Raw genomic sequence first — 14,589 nt, 5'->3', positions numbered from 1 at the left:
ACCTTAATAAGTGCATTAAGAAGAAACCTATCTGTTGTTGAAGTAGGAAATGCAAGCCACTGCAGTATTCTTACCTGGAAAATCCCATGAAGAGAGGAGCCTGGTGGGCTACAGTCCATGGAGTCCCACAGAGTTGGATATGACTGAGCAAGCATGGCTGAACACAGACTGTGGGATCTTAGGTCCACAAACCCTGGCCCACAGCTGTGAAAGCACCAAGTTCTAACCACTAGACTGCCGGGGATTTCTTATCACATCTTAAGATGTCAGTTACCTGGGTGTAAACTTTGTAGAAGCACTTCATTATATGTGTATTTGAAAGATGCAAGAGACTGGATCATAAATATTCTCATCACAAAAAAGAAATGAGAATTATGTGATGGGATGGAGGTGCTAGTTAATGCTCTGGTGGGAATCATTTTGCTATATATAACTGTATCCAATCAACGTGCTGCACACCCTAAACTCACACAGTGTCATATGTCAATTATATCTCAATAAAGCTGGAGAAAAAATTTATAAAAAAAAGAAAGAAACCGATCTCTTGTATCTTTGGAACCCATCAAAAGCCTAGGGGGACACATTCCAGTGCTGCAAGTTCAAGTGTTACCCAGCTAGGGAAGAAGAAGGCGTGCTTACTCACTGGCCGCCTAGCCAAGGATGTCTGCTTTGGCTCCAGCTGCTGAGGACAACTCCACCCACCTTCACCGGTGCCAGGAGGGCCTGGTCCCTGCCTATATTCACTTCATCCTCAGGAGTGGTTTAGATGAGGAAATCACCGAGGATTTCTTCTTTTCCCCTAATCTATTCCCACTCTTTCACTGTGTGTCTTCAAGACCACTGTTGGATGCTGAACGTACAGGACTTAAAGGAGATACTGCCCTTCTCCTACTGGTCTCTTCTTGCCTGGACGTTACTGCCCTGGGGTTCACAACCAGAGCGGCCGGGAGGCCACTGGCTGCCTGAGAACCTTTGTCGCCTCGTGCATCCAAGTGCACCGTGCACCTGTGCCTCTCCAGCTCCCTGCAATTTGAATCTGCTGCCCCCGAGCTTCTCAGGTGGCAAGAGAAGAGTAAAGCAGTCCTCTTTGACCTGCAGTTATCTCCAGGGCTGGGAGGATCTGTGAGTTTATCAGCTCATCTGATCAGATCAACAAAAGAGCAATAATATTTCAACTCCTTCCTTCCGGAATTTTGAACTTTTTTAAAAAAATCATGGTTTTACAGTGGAAAACACTCCCCTGCACATGACAATAGACCCAGAATTTTTAAAGACTGATACTTATGACTACACACAAATTTAAATCCAAAATACAAGCAATGAACTTTTGAAAATATCCTGTATGTAATACAATGTTACACACGCCCCAGACAGTAGTTTCCTGATCCCTTCCCATGTTCCTTTTTTCCAGGGATAACCACTTTCACTGACTGCTTGGCTATATATCTCCTTATCTCTAAGCAAATATTGACGCTCGGATTTTCCGGAGCCGGACGCTGCAGACCGGCCTGCAAAGCTGAAAGTGGAGTGTCTGTGTAGTTCCCTGCCCGCCAGTCATCTCCAAGGCAGCGGCCACCTGCAGATCTACATAACCCACCTCACCACTCCACACGGAACCCGCAAAAGGAACTTTGTCAGAACTAATGCCAGGCCAGCAGCTTTGCGATTTGGGGTGAATCGGGTCCCTGGACACCTCAGTAAAGGGTGGGAGCTGCTCGCAGTGAGGCGCTGTGGTCGCCCCAACCCAGCGACGGCCCCGCCGCAGTACCTGCCCGCTCCTCTCTCTTCCAGTCCCTTTCTGCTTCCGGCTCATCCTCTGTTCTCTCCTGATCTTGGCCCTTCCTCGGATGTTTTCGCCGGCCTCATACCTATCCTTGTAACCTCTGAAAGTTTCAGATTATAAAGATCAGAGAGATGCTTCTCAGCACCGCGAAAGGAAAACTAACTATTCAGGTCCATCACGGGCCTCATCTGTACTTTTCTCCCGAGCAGTAGAGGACACAAATGTTTCCATTCGCTCACGTCCTGAGACGTCTTCTCGGTGGAGCAGAGTCGCGGCAGAACGAAGGGAACCCAGCCCTCGGCTCCGGACTCCCAGCGGCTCGTCTCCCCTTCTGCCCCGGAGCAGCCTGGCCGGGCGGCCCTGGGTCAGGGACCTGGGTCTCCTCAGACGCCGAAATCTGCGACCTCTTTCGGTCTGAGCTTGGGACCAAAGGACGAGATTTCCAGAAGTGACGGTTCGAATCTTGACCGAACAGCGGCTTTGCGTGTCCAACGGAGACTTAAGAGCAAGAAACTCTGAATAAAATCGTAATAAACTGGGACAGGGTCAATTAAAAGTCAGAAGAATAGAGAACTTGAATAAAACACAGTTCTTCTCATTCAGGTCTGGAACCCTCGACCCTAAAGCTGTCGAGATTCCCAGCTGATTATCGACATCGCAGCCCCTCCACGTCACCATTTAGTCACAGGGACAACTTTTCTAATTAGAAAGGTTCCACGAGATTTGAACTCGGATCGCTGGATCCAGGGTCCTCACCATTACACCATGAAGACTATTTGGCAGCTCCCTTCTCTCCACTGCCAGGGAAAGGGCATCTGCTTCTTCAGCCTCCATAAGTCCCATTCCTACTCCCAAGACTTGAACACAGTTGACACTCACCCCTTTTGCTTTCTTTTGCTCCTCTCCTCTGGTAGCCTCAGTTCACTCTCACCTCAGAAAATGAGGTAAAATCCACTTTGGGTTTTGTGCCAGGGAAGAGTCCCCTAGCTCTCCATCATCAACCACATATTCTGCCCTGGTTAAGCAGAATGTCCCATCTTGAGCTAAAATTTCTGCACATAAGAGTGTTATTTGCCTTTTCCTTGCCTTCACCCTTTTCTCATTGCTCCAAGAGGGCAGATGATTGTCAGGGCAGGAGGCAGGATTTCCTGGGTCCCTTAGTTTTCCCATAGTACAGATTACCCTCCAAAGCCACTGCCACCACCTCTTATCTGTAACATGTAAAGTGTGGGCAGTGGAGTGGGAATGGAGGCAGGAGAACGCTCCTTTTCTTCATATATTTCTGATTTGGGAGGGGTGAGGTTTTTTCACAGCAAGTGTGTATTTGTTAGATTTGCAATATAAGTAAAAATAACCATTTATATCAAACACTCAGACAAACCAGCTATACTCACCTAGAAGTGAAGGGAACCTCGCTCAGTCTAGTCTGACTTTGTGATGCCATGGACTGGAGCATGCCAGGTTCCTCTGTCCAAGAGATTCTCCAGGCAAGAATACTGGAGTGGGTGGCCATTCCCTTCTCCAGGGGATCTTCCCAACCCAGAGATTTAACTTGGGTCTCTTGCATTGCAGGCAGATGCTTTACCTGCTGAGCCACTAGGGAAGACCCAAAGTCACCTGGGGTGACTCAAAATCAACCACATGTTGAGGAGGACATGAGGCACAGCTCTGACACTTAGGCAATCACAGACTCTTTGGTCAGGTCGGTCAAGTCAGTTTCTCTTCCATTTCTTAACATATCAAATCTAGAAATTGCAGTTTTAAAAAAGGCATACAAATATCAAGGTACACAAGAGCACTGTTTGCTGAATCATAGAGGTTGCACATCCAAGTTGTCTTACACTACAGACGGTACTTATGTACCCAAAATACCACCACATTAAATATTTGCATGTATAATAGGTATAAATCCTATCAGGGCTCAGAATAATAATCTTTACTTCTTCATTGTATCCTAAAAGTGTTTCTTCCCTAAGCCAATACACATAACAGAAAAAATAGCACTAGTTTTTGGCGGGTCAAAAGAGTCAGAAAGATGCCTAGTGTTGCCTTGAGACATATTTGCTTCCAGAGACTGGAGAGAGGTTTACTCAAGTGCCAAGGTCCAGCCCCGGCTGATCCAGAGTATTCGAACGGGAGACGGAGTCGGCGACTATTTACATATTTATCAAAGATATAAAGAGTAATAGAATGAGGATAGCTCAGTAGGAAAATTCAGTGGAGAAAAGAGGCTGAGTAGCTTGGTTTACACGGAAAATCAATATAACCCGTGACACCAGGTTAGCTCTGACCACGGAGGCCGCAGGCGCCCTCTCGAATAGCAGAAGGTGTCCCACCTTAGACACCTTCTCGAGTGGGTCTTTGAAGCCCAGGCAAATAAATGGTTGCAGAGGATATCCGCGCTCCAGATGGAGACTTCAGCCAGAATGTGAAAAGAATGACATGGGGAGACCAAGCGTTGGTGAGCAAGGCCTGTAGCTTTATTTTTAACAGGGGTTTATATACCCTAAGTTACACATAGAGGATAATAGGGGATGCAAAGTCAGCAGTCTTTGACCCTTATCAAAAACCAGGGTTTTTTTCCTGCAAATTTATCGTATACAAATGGTTTAGGTGATTTACATCATCTTCTGGCCAGAAGGCCTATTAACATTTTATGGCTCTTGACAAAGACTTATCAACCATAAGACTTATTTTCTCTTAGAGTAATTATTTTAAGGTTTAGCGCCATCTTCCGATGATAAAATTGCATTCCTATAGGGCGGATGTGTAATGGGTTTACAACAAAGGAAAGAATTTATTACCTTAAGGGTCTAAAGTTACTAACACCAAGGCCACTACTTATTTTTTCTACATACCAACTATATTAATTAATACACATTCAAGGATACAATTCAGGGGATGTGAAAACTTGGCAACAAGCATTGGCTCATCAATGAAATCTTTTACTAGTTTTATTCTGACAGTTTCTAACTCTCTGAGAGGCTCTAAGCTATTTGAATATCTTAAGCTTCCTGTGCCTCTCGAGGCTGGGAGACTGTAAACAATCGTATGCATAGCTGTAGGAGTCTGGGTAAACTTGTCAGGCGAGTTAGAGAGCCATCTGAGGGGTTTGGATTTAAACACTCCTAATTGCCCAGGAACTTTTATTAATTGGAACTGTAAGTTAACTCTTTGACAGAGAGAGCGAGATGGTGGTACGGAACAGCACCCAGTAAAGTCAGAGGTGAGAGCACAAAGCAATAAAGTAGGCAGACTCTGGTTTTGGGGGGAAGATGCTCGAGAATATCCGAGGGGACTCCTGAGGCTCGATCCCGCCTTTGCGTATGCCGAGCCTCCTTCCTCATGACCTTTGTCATGAGTGGAATGCCCCACCGGCTCCCGGCACTCAAGGAGGAAGAAGGCAAAGGGGAGGCTCTTGTTATGAGGAGGAAGTTCACAGCTCCAGGGTGAGAATATGAATCTTCTTTTTGGAAAATCAAGCTGTTGAGTGGTAACGAACAACACAAAGGCAAGGTTTATGAGTTCAAGGACCTGAAATGGACTCTGACTTATAAAGGAAGAAAAGAAACCCATAGAAAGTATGTTGAGAGATCCCAGAATGGCCAGGAAACCTGGAGAACAGGGCTCTCACAAGGGACAAGGACAGAATCAGGTGAGGTTAGAACTGGGATGGGTGGAGATGTGTGTTCTTCCCTTTTCCTCCAGCCTGCACATCGGTCCTGATCTGCAAGCAGAGAACTGGCAGTGAAGGGTGGTCCAGCTACATGGGAGCAAACTTCAAGAACACTCAGGGAGCAAACTGCAAGAGCAATCAGGGGAGCCTTTGTCTTGATTCCATTTACAGAAATTTCTGGAAGTATCAAGTTAATTCAAGGTGAAATAAATAAGGGTAGAATTCTCCAATCCAGGCTTCAGCAATATGTGAATCGTGAACTTCCTAATGTTCAAGCTGGTTTTAGAAAAGGCAGAGGAACCAGAGATCAAATTGCCAACATCCGCTGGATCATCAAAAAAGCAAGAGAGTTCCAGAAAAACATCTATTTCTGCTTTATTGACTATGCCAAAGCCTTTGACTGTGTGGATCACAATCAACTGTGGAAAATTTTGAAAGAGATGGGAATACCAAACCACCTGATCTGCCTCTTGAGAAATTTGTATACAGGTCAGGAAGCAACAGTTAGAACTGGACATGGAACAACAGACTGGTTTCAAACAGGAAAAGGAGTATGTCAAGGCTGTATATTGTCACCCTGCTTATTTAACTTATATGCAGAGTACATCATGAGAAACACTGGACTAGAAGAAACACAGGCTGGAATCAAGATTGCCAGGAGAAATATCAATAACCTGAGATATGCAGATGACACCACCATTATGGCAGAAAGTGAAGAGCAACTAAAAAGCCTCTTGATGAAAGTGAAAGTGGAGAGTGAAAAAGTTGGCTTAAAGCTCAACATTCAGAAAACGAAGATCATGGCATCTGGTCCCACCACTTCATGGGAAATAGATGGGGAAACAGTGGAAACAGTGGCAGACTTTATTTTTGGGGGCTCCAAAATCATGGCAGATGGTGACTGCAGCCATGAAGTTAAAAGACGCTTACTCCTTGGAAGAAAAGTTATGACCAACCTAGATAGCATATTCAAAAGCAGAGACGTTACTTTGCCAACAAAGGTTTGTCTAGTCAAGGCTATGGTTTTTCCTGTGGTCATGTATGGATATGAGAGTTGGACTGTGAAGAAGGCTGAGCGCCCAAGAAGAATTGATGCTTTTGAACTGTGGTGTTGGAGAAGACTCTTGAAAGTCCCTTGGACTGCAAGGGGATCCAACCAGTCCATTCTGAAGGAGATCAGCCCTGGGATATCTTTGGAAGGAATGATGCTAAAGCTGAAACTCCAGTACTTGGGCCACCTCATGTGAAGAGTTGACTCATTGGAAAAGACTCTGATGCTGGGAGGGATTGGGGGCAGGAGAAGGGGTCGACAGAGGATGAGATGGCTGGATGACATCACTGACTCGATGGACATGAGTCTGAGTGAACTCCGGGTGTTGGTGATGGACAGGGAGGCCTGGCGTGTTGCGATTCATGGGGTCCCAAAGAGTCGGACAGGACTGAGTGACTGAACTGAACTGAACTGAGAGTTTGTCAAAAGATTCTGAGAATAGTGACAACAATATTTATGATTTCACAGCTGATAACATGATTCATCCAGTAGTTTCTAAACCCAGGCACATCTGACAACAAATGCTTTCATTACTCCCATTTTAAAGCAGAAAGAAGGGAGGCACAAGAAATTTTCTTTATTTGTCTAAAGCCACATAAGGACAGAACTATTTTTACAACCCAGAATTTGTGCACTCAAGCACAGATAGTTGGATCTGTCTTCTCAGAAGTGGGTGTATCAAGATTTCTCAGTTGTAGGGATGGGAAGAAGACCAAGAAGAGGAGAGAAGGCAAGAGGAGGGAGGGGGGAAGGATAGAAGCACAAATTCTTTTATTCTCTCCTTCCTCCCCTCTCCGTAGACCTCCTTGATTCTTGCCTGCACCAGCCCTTTCCCTCCTTCCCCACTCTGCTACCTGGAGTGGAGCACTGTTCAGCTCTAAGGATTCCTGCCCAAGCCTCCTGGGAGGTCTCCATGCCTTCCTCCCAAACCAGCCTTCCCAGCTTGGTTTTCACCCTTTCCCGCTCCCAGGCGGACCTCACAGAATGCAGCCTGCCCAGGTTGGGATGCAGGAGTTCCAACCTCCTGGGACTGCTCCGCGGGGGCCTTTCCGTTGCCCAACCCACTGGATGCTGCGGATTCCAAAAACTGGGATAAAGTCTTTTAAAAAAGAACCGTTCACTTCGAAAACTTTTCTGTGTTTCCCTTCTCAACGGTCTTCATGGGACGAAGGGCTAAAGACGACAATGTATTCATCCAAGTCTTAGAGCATCGCAGTGAGTGCCCGACTCTGTCGCCGGCGCGGACACAGAATGACCATCCCCGCGACCTCTGTGCTTAGTCGCTAAGTCCTGTCCGACTCTTTGTCACCCCATGGACGTAGCCCGCCAGGCTCCTTGTCCATGGGGATTCTCTAGGCAAGAATACTGGCGTGGGTTGCACGCCCTTCTCCAGGGGATAGTCCCAAACCAGGGATTGAAAATGGGTGTCCTGCATTGCAGGCATATTCTTACCGTCTGAGCCCCAGGGAAGCCCACTCTGGTGGAAATCGCCTGGTGGACACAGGAAACCTAACAGCCCCGGAGGCCTATGCCAGGGGTGGGCAAACTTTGATTCGTTGGGTGTAGGTGAGGACGTGGGGAGAGCCATCATGGGTGCTCCGCCCCCCCCCCCCCCCCCCCCGTGTGTTCGGCTGTCTTGGATCTATTTCCGTTCAGGCCCACAGGATAGGAGCCCTGGCTCCTGGTATCTCTGGGGGCTCTGGCATCTGTGGTCGGTAGAGGGCACGGAAGTGGCACCGTTTCCCTGGGGGTAGGGGTCTTATCCTAGGAAGAAGTGTCAACCCCAAAGACTCCAGGAAAAGCCGGTACTGCTCTCTCCGTAGCGTTCGGCTGTTAACCCTAAAGGTTTGTGGTTCGAGCCCACCCAGGGACGGTGGGGTGGCATTTTACAGACCGCCAAAGAGACTCCCTTTTGCCAGGAGAACACCAGAAAGTGCAGTGGCCAGCCGGCATGCAAGAGCACAGGAGTCAGGTACAAAGGAGCAGCGGAGAGGGCGGGTCCCAGGGGATTGGAAGCGTCGGTCATTCCTGAGAGCCCAGAGTACTGACCGCCGGCGCTGTGAAAAGGGCCACCGCGGCGCGGGACCGCAGCGTGGGAGGGGCGGCGTCCACACAGCTGGGCCGTGGAGTCTCCTGGCCTCGGACACACCCACTGTCCCCGCCTCCTGGGGCTTCCGGGAGTTTGTCAATCGGCTGGGGCCACCCCTGAGCTCGGGGGCGGAGCTAAGGGTCTGAGGCCTCTGCGTTGGGTGCGGGACCCCAAATGCAGCCTGTGGGGGCCCCAGTGTCCTCACTTGAGGAGAGATGAGGCACTCTAAAGCAGGTCTCTCGGGAACTGGCGTCTCCGCGTCTGAGCTAGCTTGGGGCTTCAAGGTTCCTGTTTGAGTGTTAAAATTAGGTGGTCTAGATGCTGGTGGCAGCATTCGGGATTTCATGAATACAGTGTTAAGGACTAGAGGGTGTCCGTTTCCGTAGTGTAGTGGTTATCACGTTCGCCTTACACGCGAAAGCTCCCCAGTTCAAAACCGGGAGGAAACAGGTTGCTCTCCCCCACCACCCCATCGCGGAGATTTCTGATTGGTGGAACCACCTCGTCCTCACCTCCACTGGCTCAGTTATGTCCTACTCTTTTCAACCCCATGAACTGTAGCCAGTCAGCCTCCTCTCTCTTTGGGATTTTCCCGCTACTTTGCTAGAAACCCATCGGGTCAGTGCAGCTGCCCCCTTCACTCTTGCCTGGCTCCCTGTGTCCTGCAGGGATCATAAAGTATTCTGTCAGGACACAGGGGTGAAAAGTCCTTCTCTGCGGCTGGTGGAATAGAGAACCAGATGGGAAACGCGTCCACAGGAGGGGGAGTATCCTCAAGAGCTTTCCAGGACTGTTGCGTGGGTGCTGTCAGGTGGGTCTAAGCCCCAGGATAATAATGCCTAGTCTTGTGTTGTTCTGGCCTTGACCCAGTCCCAGGTCCAGTCCGAATTCAAGCACAGAGGCATCCAGCTTTACCACACATATTCCACTCTCCCTCTCTCCAAAGTGGGGTAGTGAACCACCATTTCTATCTCAGTTAATAGAACCCATGTGGGTTGGGTATTTTTTTCCTCTTGAACTTTCTGATTTGCTGAAATGTAACACAGAAATATAAAAAACATTTAGCTTTAGATAAATTAGTGCTCTCCATGCTACGTACAAGAAAAAATTTCAAATTGATAATAAGGATGAATCTTGAATACTTTTAACACTCTAGATAATTCTAATAATTTATATATAATTGCATAGAAAATGTCCTGTCATACTCTCAGAGATGACTCCTGGTACGCCTTACCCAGCTTTAATAATTTTAGTCTAAAACCTACTTCATGTTGACTTTCAGATTTTCTAAAAATGTGTAAAATATTGGTACCATACTATTCTAGGTTGTAGAAGTCTTGCATTTATTTTCTATTCAAAATCCTAATGAAAGTGAACTGCCTAAGTTTCCTGTATTGTTTTGATTCCCTTAAGCAAACTCTAATTCCAAAAATTATTTCCATTTATAAAATTCAAAATTATGTGCCACAGAAAATTAAATATACCATATAATATTTTTTCAATGAAGATTAAGTCGTATAATTATAGAAATCATAGTTACATATATTCCCCTTTCAACATGTGGGTAAATGTTTTTAGGTACCATGTAATATGTGAATATCTGACATGACAACTCATACCGGCAACCATTTACTCACAGGGACACCTGTGCAGTTACAAAATGGGCAGGGCGAAGGCTCCTCACAAGGCAGGACTCCGTGGGCTCAGCCTCTGCCTTTTAATTCAGAGACCTAGGGCACCCGACGAGGGGGAGGCACTGGCTGGGCCGCTGCGCCCCTGGCCGGGGCTTGGAAGGCACAGATGGGCAAAGCCGCCCGGGTCCAGCGAGGACGCCCAGGATCGGTCCCACACCTGTCCACCGTGTCCGTGTCAGCCAGGCCGCTGAGGGTCGCGGGAGACCTCAGGTGGGTCCTATTCGGGGGTAAAAAGTGCTTCTCTTCTAAGTAGGCAGAAAGGTCCCACCGAGATTTGAACTCGGATCGCTGGATTCAGAGTCCAGAGTGCTCACCATTACACCATGGAACCCCCTCCGGAGCCACCTCGCCTCCATCGCCAGACAACGGTATCCGCTTCTTTAGCCTCCGTACGTCCCACCCAAAAGCTCAGGGCAGTTCTTCTAAGGTCCTGAGGAGACTCCAATACGGTTGACTCCCCTAGGTGCTCAACCCTCTCGCTTTCTCTCCGCTCCTCTCCTTTGATCGACTCAGCTCACTCTCACCTCAGAAAATGAGGTGAAATCCACTTTGGGTTTTGTGCCGGGGATGACCCCCTAGGTCTCTATCACCAACCGCATATTCTGTTCAGGTAACCAGAGTGTCCCATCCGGAGGTAAAATTTCTGCAAATAACAGTGTTATTTTCCTTTTCTTTGCCTTTTCCCGTAGCCCAGGGAGGGCAGACATTCGTCAGGGCAAGAGGCAGGGTTTCCTGGGTCCCTTAGTTTTCTCACAGCGCTGATCTCACACCTAAGCAGCCACCACCTCTTACGTGTAACATATAAAGTGTGTCAGCGGTGGGGTGGGAATGGAGGCAGGAGAACTCTTCTTTTATTCTTCATATATTTCTGATTTGGAGAGGGATAAGTTATTCTCACAACAAGTGTATATTGTTAAATTTACAATGTGAGTACAAATAACCATTTAAAGAAAACACTCAGACATACGAGCTATACTCACTTAAACTGAAGTCAATGTCGCTCAGTCGTGTTCAACTCTTTGTGTCCCTAGGGACTGTAGCCTGCCAGGCTCCACTGTCCAAAGATTCTCCAGGTAAGAATACTGGAGTGGGTGGCCATTCCCTTCTCCAGGGGATCTTCCAAAATCAAGGATTGAACCAGGGTGCCCTGCGTTGTAGACGGATTCTTACCGTCTGACCCCCAGGAAAGCCCACTCTGGTGAAAACCGCCTAGTGGACACAGGAAACCGAAGCACAGCCCCGGAGGCCTTTGCCAGGGTGGGCAAACTCTCATTCGTTGGGTGTAGGCGCCGAAACGGAAAGAGTCACCGTGGGAGCAACCCGGTGTTCAGCTGTGCTTGGATCTATTTCGGTTCAAGCCCGGAAGCTTTGAGGCCTGGATGGCGGTTTCTCCGGGGGCACTGGCATCTGTGGTGGGTAGGGGCAGAGAAACAGCACCGTTTCTCTGGGGGACAGAGCGCTCACCCCGGGAATGAGTGTCTACTCCAGAGAGTGTCCAAAAGAACCCCGTAGTGCTGTCTCTGTGGCGCAATCGGTTAGCGCGTTCGGCTGTTAACTGAAAGGTTGGTGGTTCGAGCCCACCCAGGGACGGTGGGGGTGACATTTTAGGCAACACCAAAGAGAACTCCCTTTTGCCAGGAGGACACCGAAGAAGTGATGCGCCCAACGGACTTTCAGAGAAACACAACAGGAGTCAGGTGCAAAGGAACAGCAGGGAGGGCGCGTCCCGGGTGGATTGGAAGCGTCGGTCATTCCTGAGAGCCCAGAGCGCTGATCGCCGGCGCCGAAAACAGTACCACCGAGGCGCGGGTCCGCAGCCATGGAGGGGCGGCTTCCACACCGCTGGGTTTCGGGGTCACCTGGGCCTCGGGCGCACCCACCGTCCCCGCCTCCTGAGGCTTCCGGGAGCTGGGGAGTCGGCGGGGGCGACCCCTGAACTCAGGGTGCGCAGCTGAGGATCTGAGGATTCTTCGTTGGGTGCGGGGCCCCGAAGGCAACCTGAGGGGCCCAGGGGTCCTCACTTCATGGGAGAGGAGGAACCCTAAAGCAGGGCCCTCCGGAGCCGCCGTCTCCGTGCCTGAGAGAGCTTGGAGCTTCAAGGTTCCTCTTTGAGTGTTAAGAATTGGTTGTGTGATTACTGGTGGCGGGACTTTGAATTTCATGGATACATTGTTCAGGAGTAGAGTTTATCCCGTTTCCGTAGTGTAGTGGTTATCACGTTCGCCTCACACGCGAAAGGTCCCTGGTTCGATACCGGGCGGAAACAGGTTTTTCTCTTTCTTTTCGCCCCGCTGAGATATGTCTTATCATTGGAAAAACCAACAGGCGCGAAAGGCACGGGGTGAGGCAGGGGACGCAGCTGGAGGAAGACTTGGTGACCACCTGGAAGTCTCTTTATTCAGCGCTAGGAGAGGCCTCGGAGCCACTTTAGAGATCTGGAGGTGGACGGATTCACTCATCACCAGCCACTCATCACCGAGCCTGACGACAAAGAAAACCGAGGTTCACAAAGAGAGCAAGTCCTGGGCTCGGCAGCACGCAGCGCTACAGCTAGACCAGGAGGGACCCAGCCCGCTACTTTGTGTCCTTGCCCCAGAGCAAAAGCGACGCCCAAGAAAGGAGACGTGAAGGGCGATGAGCAACGGGGCAGGGCTGGGAGCCTTGAACAGATGCACACAGCCCTGGGCTGCTGCGACATTGCCTTTCCCGCTTTCTGACTTTCTGAAGGGTCATCTTCCACTCACCTTTCACCTGGAGAAGCTAAATAAGGTATTTGTCTACAGCTCCCTGGTGGTCTAGTGGCTAGGATTCGGCGCTTTCACCGCCGCGGCCCGGGTTCGATTCCCGGTCAGGGAAAGCTTTCTTTCTTCCAGCGTCTGCACTCACACAAGTCTCTCTCTTGCTGCCCAGATCGGAACTGTATTTTGCTTAAAGGTCCAATGCAGAACATTTCTGCACAGAGTTTCTAAATGCCGCTGAGTCCGGGCCTCAGGGTCCTGGACCTCGGGCTGGCTGTTGGAGCTGAGATGCCGTGAACAGCCTGTGCTGGCCAGCTCTGGCCTACACTCTTTTCTCCTGGCATGGTAAACCCAGAGTCTTACTTAACAGAGTTTTCATTCAAGGAGAATGTGGGGCTTCAGTTCCAAAAATTCATTAAAATCCCAAACCAAAAGCTTTTTTAAGATACCAAAGTTTGCAAGAATACGAACATCCTATATCCTGTACCTAAGTACCCAGTTAACATCACATTCTTTCTTTATATAAGTCATGACATCACCTGATAGTAACTTACCGATATTTCGGGATTGTTCCTTCCCTTGGCGTCCCTCTCACAACTAACTTCTGTGGGACCTGTCTTCCAAGGCCAGGGAACAGCTTTCCCGTCCGGAAGAGGGTCCTCTTGGCCCTTCAGGAACCTGGAATCCGTTCTCTTTAGGATGTAGAGAAGGTATATGTGTGTTAGTCGCTCAGTCCTTTTGGACTTTTGGCCATCCCTTGGACTGTAGCATTCCTCTGTCCATGGGCCAGCAAAGCTCAAAACCAACACAACAACAATGCATTGGCCGGGAATCAAACCCGGGTCTCCCGCGTGGGAGGCGAGAATTCTACCACTGAACCACCAATGCCACTATAGAGAGCATATTTGCATGGATAGCCCAGATGTAGATTTATTCAGGTCTTTCTCAAGTGCAGGCCACTCATGCCCTGTGCTTGTAGGACGGTCTAGGCTTTCTTCCTCCGCCCTCAGCTGTACCGGCTGCCCTCTGCCCTCTGGCCTCCTGCGGGTTGCTTTGGCGGGCACTCAGGTGTGCTTTGGATCCGTCTGAGTGGTGGAACCGCCTGCTGCTCGTGCTCACTGGCCCAATCTTGTCCAAAACTCTTTGCGACCCCTTGGACTGTAGCCCACCAGGCTCCTCTGTCCTTGGGATTTCCATGCTCCTTTGCTAGAAACCTATCGAGGCAGTACAGCAGCCCCCTTGGCTCTTGCCTGGCTTTCCGCGCCCTGCAGGGAGCATAAAGTGTTCTGTCAGGACACAGAGGTGAAGAATCCTTCCCTGTGGTCAGAGGATGAGAGAACCAGATGGGAAATGCTGCAAAGGGAGGGGAATATTCTCAAAAGCTTCCCAGAACTGCTGTGTGGGCGCTGTTGGTTGGGTGGCTGCCCTATGACAATAGTGCTTAGCCTTGTGTTCTGGCCCTGACCCAGTCCCAGGTCCAGTCTGAATTCAAGCACAGAGGCACCCTGCTTTCCCACACATATGTGATTCTGCCTCTCTCCAAGGGGAGTTCTGAACC

The 14,589-nt window shown here is 49.2% G+C and overlaps 6 non-coding genes across 6 annotated transcripts; 4 read left to right on the top strand and 2 right to left on the bottom strand.

The window, feature by feature from the left end:
• Nucleotides 1-8,975: 8,975 nt before the first annotated feature.
• TRNAV-UAC lies at nucleotides 8,976-9,048 on the top strand. The gene has a single exon. It is a non-coding gene; the product is annotated as a tRNA-Val (tRNA).
• Nucleotides 9,049-10,552: 1,504 nt separating this feature from the next.
• Nucleotides 10,553-10,624, bottom strand: TRNAQ-CUG. Its single transcript has one exon. It is a non-coding gene; the product is annotated as a tRNA-Gln (tRNA).
• A 1,185-nt stretch (nucleotides 10,625-11,809) lies between these two features.
• Nucleotides 11,810-11,883, top strand: TRNAN-GUU. Its single transcript has one exon. It is a non-coding gene; the product is annotated as a tRNA-Asn (tRNA).
• A 603-nt stretch (nucleotides 11,884-12,486) lies between these two features.
• Nucleotides 12,487-12,559, top strand: TRNAV-CAC. The gene has a single exon. It is a non-coding gene; the product is annotated as a tRNA-Val (tRNA).
• A 518-nt stretch (nucleotides 12,560-13,077) lies between these two features.
• TRNAE-UUC lies at nucleotides 13,078-13,149 on the top strand. The gene has a single exon. It is a non-coding gene; the product is annotated as a tRNA-Glu (tRNA).
• Nucleotides 13,150-13,848: 699 nt separating this feature from the next.
• On the bottom strand, nucleotides 13,849-13,919 carry TRNAG-CCC. Its single transcript has one exon. It is a non-coding gene; the product is annotated as a tRNA-Gly (tRNA).
• Nucleotides 13,920-14,589: the final 670 nt, after the last annotated feature.

The sequence above is a fragment of the Bos indicus x Bos taurus genome, unplaced genomic scaffold, assembly GCF_003369695.1.
Source record: "Bos indicus x Bos taurus breed Angus x Brahman F1 hybrid unplaced genomic scaffold, Bos_hybrid_MaternalHap_v2.0 SuperScaffold_100333, whole genome shotgun sequence".
NCBI lineage: Eukaryota > Metazoa > Chordata > Mammalia > Artiodactyla > Bovidae > Bos > Bos indicus x Bos taurus.
This window is presented reverse-complemented; position numbering and strand designations above follow the sequence as displayed.